The sequence below is a fragment of the Chrysochloris asiatica genome, unplaced genomic scaffold, assembly GCF_000296735.1.
Source record: "Chrysochloris asiatica unplaced genomic scaffold, ChrAsi1.0 scaffold00115, whole genome shotgun sequence".
Classification (NCBI taxonomy): Eukaryota; Metazoa; Chordata; class Mammalia; order Afrosoricida; family Chrysochloridae; genus Chrysochloris; species Chrysochloris asiatica.
The window spans coordinates 225,894-232,338 of NW_006408633.1; the positions used below are offsets into that span (position 1 = coordinate 225,894).

General features: G+C 36.3%; 1 pseudogene; it reads right to left on the reverse strand.

Annotated features, from left to right (window-relative positions):
* Positions 1 to 2,024, reverse strand: part of LOC102815860 — a 3,382-nt pseudogene extending 1,358 nt beyond the window's left edge.
* Positions 2,025 to 6,445: the final 4,421 nt, after the last annotated feature.

Below are 6,445 nucleotides of genomic sequence, written 5' to 3' on the forward strand. Positions count from 1 at the left end.
GGACTTAAAACATTTATGATGAAGATCAAAGAGCACAGCTTTCAGTATGGATTACATCTCAATGTAAAGAAAACAAAAATCTTCACCACTGGACCAATAAGCAACATTCTTATCAATGGAGAAAAAGATTGAAGTTGTCAAGGACTTCATTCTTCTTGGATCAATTATCAACACTCACGGAAGCAGCAGTCAAGAAATCAAACGATGTATTGCATTAGGCAAATCTGCTGCATAAGAACTTTTTTAAAGTGTTGAAGAGTAAAGACGTTAGCTTGAGGAAAAAGGTGGGCCTGACCCAAGCCATGGTATTTTCAATAACCTCAAATGCATGTGAAAGTTGAACCGTGAATAAGAAAGACTGTAGAAAAATTGATGCTTTTGAGTTATGGTGTGGGAGGAGAATATTGAAAGTGCCATGGGCTTCCAAAAGAACCAACAGATCTGTGTTAGAGGAAATGCAGCCAGAGTGCTCCTTGGAGGCCATGATGACCTAACTTCATCTCTCATACTTTGGCCATATTGTTAGGAGGGACCAGTCCTGGAGAAGGATATCATGTTTGGTAAGGTGGAGGGTCAGAGAAAAAGAAGAAGACACCCAACAAGATGGATTGACCAAGTGGCAGCTTTGATGGACTCAAGCGTGGTAACAATAATGAGGTTGGACCAGGATCAGGCAGTGATTTGTTCTTCTGTGCATAAGGTTGCTATGAGTTGGTACCAAACAGCAACAACAAGCCCACAGAGAGTCGAATCAATGTGTCACTGATTCCCAGGACATCTCTTTCACTCTTCAGCACAGTTCATGGGTCATGATTGCCAGAAGTTCAGCAAGACTTTTATATCCTCCCAAGCTCTCAGCCAGAATAAAACTCTTTAAGTTCTTGAGGAAAGTCTCAACATGCTGGAGAATGCCCTTAATATAGAAAGTGATCATCCCTGGATAGCCTGTGCACTGATGTTTCATCAACTCATGCTGAAGATGAGGGGGTAGTCCAGGGTAAATAACCTTTTCTACCAGGTGATTAGATTTCAGAAACTGAACAATTGCCATTCCATTTTTTTTAATGTTTTATTATGAATTATGTGATAGTTTACATGGGAGAACATTAGTTTTACGTTCATCCTACCATATATCATTTCATTGCCATGGTTACAATCCCCTCCATGCATCATCAACCAACCAAAGGGTATACACTACAAGCCTGCCCCATGGTCCTCAGCACAGAGCCCCTCTCCCTCTCTGTGTCTAAAGTGCCCAACTGCTCCATCTCTCCACGTATTTGTCTCTGCCTCCATCTCAAGCATCACTGCTTCTCTGAGTAAGGTTCCATTCTCCACTCTTCTCCCTTGATGGCCCCAGGGACCTCAGCTCCTAGACTGAAAAGTTAACCACTCCCCTCCTTGCTACAAAACATCTGCCTTTACATTTTCAACCCTACAAGCAGTCCTGATAACAATTATTCACTATTGTATCACAAGAAACCCATCCACATTTCATTTCATCAGCCCTGCCTAGACAGCATGGATATTACTCAGTGGATATTCTACCTTCCTTCATGCTCTCTGGGTCTAGGTTCCCTCTTGAAAGCTTGTAAGCCAGTCACTTCTTGCCTTTGTAGCCCTCCCATTTTGGGTAGCCAATGTCCAAGTTGCCCATCCCTGTCTACTCTGTGTATCGAGGGGGTGGGAATGATCCTTGCTGTAAAGCTGCAATTCCATTTTCAAAATGCTTTTCCATTTGATCTTGTAGAGTCTTTAGACCTCAAATGTGGACCTAACAGTCAAGAGGAGATGGAACTACTCCAAAATAATTTTTCAAGAAATGGAGCCTATTGTGAAGATTCTCAGAGTTAACAGGCACCAAGCTCTTTACAACATCATATGTTCATATATTTTGTTGCTGACTACATGCAAATATCAGCTCCCAAAGACAAAGGCCAATGGAAGTATGGTGATATAAAAGTGTTATCCATGAACATCATAATATCTCCATATTTATGGACACTGTGTGCACAAGACTTCATTGTCAACCATCTTCAAAATGTGTTTTGTAACATAAAGTGGGGTGTAGTTAACTTTATATTCCAGGAACAGAGGACCCTGGGACTATCAAGGGATAAAAGCACGAGCAGAATGTGGGTCCCTCTTCAGAGAAGGACACAGAGATGAGGACATGGAGAGATGGACTAACTCATGGAAAGAGAAAGGCAGAAAGGATGCAGGCTTGCAGAAAGTGCCCTGTGAGTGTTTAAATAATTATATATTCCTGAATGTTTTTATATATACCCCAAATATAAATAAATAAATAACAGAGGGAATAAAAGCAAATACTCTTGAATGATGATGCATGGAGGGGATTATAACCATTGCAATGCAATGAAACATGATAGGATGAATGTAGAACTGATATTCTCTCATGTAAACTATCACTCAATTCACAATAAAAACTTTAAAGCAAAAACAAAATTCCTTTTGTTCAGAACAACTCTCAATACTCATAGAAGCAGTAATCAAGAAATCAAATGATGTATCACATTAGGCAAATTTGCTGAATAAGACCTTTTCAAAGTATTGAATAGCAAAGATGTTAGAAATTACAAAACATCTACATTACAGTTATGGCAATCACAATTAGTCATAATAGCAATTACTCACTATTGAATGATAAGTATCTTAGCCCCATCTCTGTTAACCAGACCAATCTAAACAAGATGAAAACTATTCAGTGGGGATTCTACCTTCTCCCCCACACTCTGAAACTAAATCCCCACCTGAAAACTTGTAAACCAGTCACTTCATGCCTTTATAGCCCTCCCCTCCCATTATAGGTAACCAAGGAGCTCTGGAAAGGTAGTGGTTATGAATTGGGCTGTGAACCACAAGGTCAGCAGGTCAAAACTGCCAGCTGTTCCACTGGAGATAGATAAGGCTTTCTGCTCCCGTAAAGATTTACAGACTCAGAAACCCTGTACAGGGTCACTACGAGTCAGAACAGACTCCACAGCGCACAGCCACCACCAGCGTGTAAGTTGGCTTTCCCTATCACCCCTGTGTGCTGAGGGGATAGGATGGTTCCTTATTGTGAAGAAACCTTCCCTCTCAGTAGGTATTTTAAGCTACTACATGCATAAATATAGATCAAATTGTAGCAACTTACATTTGATTCCTTTATCAACTTTTTAATCTTCTTCTAGTCGAGTTGTGATCATCTATCTATAGAAGCTTTTGGCAACTTAAATATTCTATCAATTTATCATGATGTTATTTATCAGTAGAGTGGTAAGAATTTTGTTTTCTTTGTATTGAAATGAAACCCATATCTGAGGTTGTGGTTCTTGATCTTCATCAGTTTTTTAAATTCTTTTGGCTCTCAGAAAGCTAGGTTGTATCATCTGTATATTGCAAGTTATTAATGAGTCTTCCTCCAATCCAGATGTCGTCTTTTTCTTCATAATCCAACATCTCTCAAATTATTTACTTAGCATACAGATTGAATAAATATAGTGCAATAATACAACATTGGCTCGCACCTTTCCTAATTTTAAACCATTCCATGTTCAGTTGTTCTGTTTGAGCAGTTGCTACTTTGTCTATGTACAGGTTCCTCATAAGTACAATTAAGTATTTCAATATATCCCTTTTATGCAACGTTGTCCATTGTTTATCATAATTCTCACATTTGAAATCCTTTGTAGAGTCAATAAAGCACATTAAACATCTTTCTGGTATTTTCAGCTATGATCCATCTTACTTTAGCAATTTTATCCCTCACTGTATGTTCTCTTTTGAATCTTGCTTGAACCTCTGGCAGTTCCCTGTCAATGAACTGTTGCACCCATTTTGAAATTATCTTAAGCAAAATTTTACTTGTGTGTGATTTTAGTGATATTGTCTGGTGATTTCTGCATTCTGTTGGGTTACTTCTTGGAATGGACACAAAAATGGGTCTCTTCTAATCCATTGCCCAAGTAGCTGTATTCTTAATTTCTTGGCATAGATGAGAGAGAGCCTTGAGTATCACATCAGTTTATTGAAAGATTTCATACTGACTAATAGTGAACCTGTATAGGATTTCCAAGAAATGCCTGGTTAGTTTGAATAGACAGCTTTGTGATTTCAAACCTACTTTGTGATCTTGTGCTCACCCTCCAGAACCACAACAGAATTCTGTGTTATTCCTTAGATGCACACTTACTTTGGTAAGATTTTAATATCCAAAATTCTATTATTCTAGTAATGAGGCACCATCAGGCATCTTCTTCATGTCATACCTTTGCATTCTGATTCTTTAATCTTTAATCAGGAACTTGTGTGGAATATAGTAAGATTAGAGGAATACCTTGTGGTATTCAAAGGACTGTTTTAAGGTACAAGGTTCTTCTAGCTTGCTATTTATGTAAATTTCATCTATATATATAACATTTCTCCCTGACATTAAATCGGTAATCCAAGTAATAATATCATAGACCATGTATTTCATTTTACATTTGATTGACCCAATAATGATCACTGCAGCCAAAACTATTAATAAATCAGTAAATAATATTGATCAAATTATCCATCATTTTCAAACAGTCAACAAAAATATGAATGGGCTGCTATGAATAGAAAGTATTTAAGTCCAAGCAGGCTTTTTGTGTAGCATTGTAATGTCTTGTTTTAATTCTGCTGAAGTATTTAGCCAAGTACCAAAAGAGATACTGGAAACGGTGTAAATTCTTCTTTGCTGGCAAAGGCAAAAGTCAAGGACAATCCTTTGCATACTACAACTTTAGCAAGTTAATTTAAAGATTTTTTTAAACTGATTTCTATGCTATTAGTAAGTTTATATTTAATTGTAACATGGTGGCAGATATGCTTTGGGTAGACTTTTTGGGTTCATGAATATCAAATATTAGTGAGGTTAAGTTAGAGTAATATTCATTCAAATTTGGGGGTGTCTGTTATAAAGTTTTCGTTAGATCCTAGTTTTCACCTGTGTCAAGCAAGCATTGGTCTATTGTATATTTTCAATATAAAAGGTTTAATTGTGCTCCAAGTGTTCCTAGAGTTCATTAGCCATCATTTCCCACCTTGCTAAACAAGGGCAACTTATTCAGCATACAGATTAAATAAGTAAGTGCTGAAAACTCAAAATGAAAGAGTTTAATTTCCATGAGAATAGACATCAAGTAATTTTTTCGAGCATTGAATTTCTCCTGGAATATTATTAAAATAAAATTTATCATGAACATAAAGTAATTAAAAATTTAGAAGAACAAATACATATTAACTATAAAATTGATAAGAACTTTAATCTAGAGCTGAGTTATGAAGGACAAATAGGAAGAAAAAAATGCAGAGATTCAATCAAAAAGAAAAACAGTTTAAAAGAAAGGAGTCAAAATGTTTTGGATAATATAGCTGAAATATAGCATCACATTTTGGATAATTTGAGTTTTTTAGAATATAACTATATAAAACAGAGAAATTGTTACCAGTAATCTGGTGGCACATTCTCACTACTTAGCAAAGACTTTAGTGTATGCTGTGTACTCAATACTACAAATCATCTGTCAGTTTGTCACAGTATGGTGGCTTGTATGTTGCTGTGAGCTGGAAGTTATATAACCAAATTTTAAATACCAACAGGGTCACTAATGGTGAACAGCTTTGAGCAGAGCTTCCAGACTAAGATGGACCAGGATGAAGAACAGATGGAATTATACTGGAAATCATGTTACTGAAAATTTTATGGATAGTAGGAACATATTGTCTGACATAGTATCTGAAGTTGAGACCTTCAGCTTGGAAGGCACTCAAAATATGCCTGAGGGAATATTGCTTCCTCAATGTGAAGTTAGCCATAATTACATGGATGGAGCAAATCTTTACAGACCTTCATTTGCTGATGGGGTACAACACAAATGAGAAGAAACAGCTGTAACATCTATTAATAATTAGAACTTGGAATATACAAAGTATTGATCTAAGAAGATGAGAAGTTGCCAAAAATAAACTCAGGCAATGGATTGTTAAAATGGACTGGTATTGACCATTATGAATCTAACATTCATATGCATTACTGTGGCATGAATGAGAAATTTAAGAGGAATGGTATGTCACTCTTTATCAAAAAGAGCATTTTAAGATTTTTTTAAGTACTGTCACTCTTTTTAGGAAACTATCCATATGCTTACAAAGATGATCAGTTAATACATCACATTAATTTACTCACAAACAACTAAGTCAAACAAAAATGAAATTAAAGAATTCTACAAACTTCTTCAGTATAAAATTTATCAAACATGCAACCAAGATGCCATGATAATTATTGGTGATGGAAAAGTGAAAGTTGGAAACAAAAAGTTCCATAGTTGGAACATATGAACTTAGGAGTATAAACAATGCTGGATACCACACAGTAGAATATTGCAATATCAATGACTTATTCATTGCAAATACA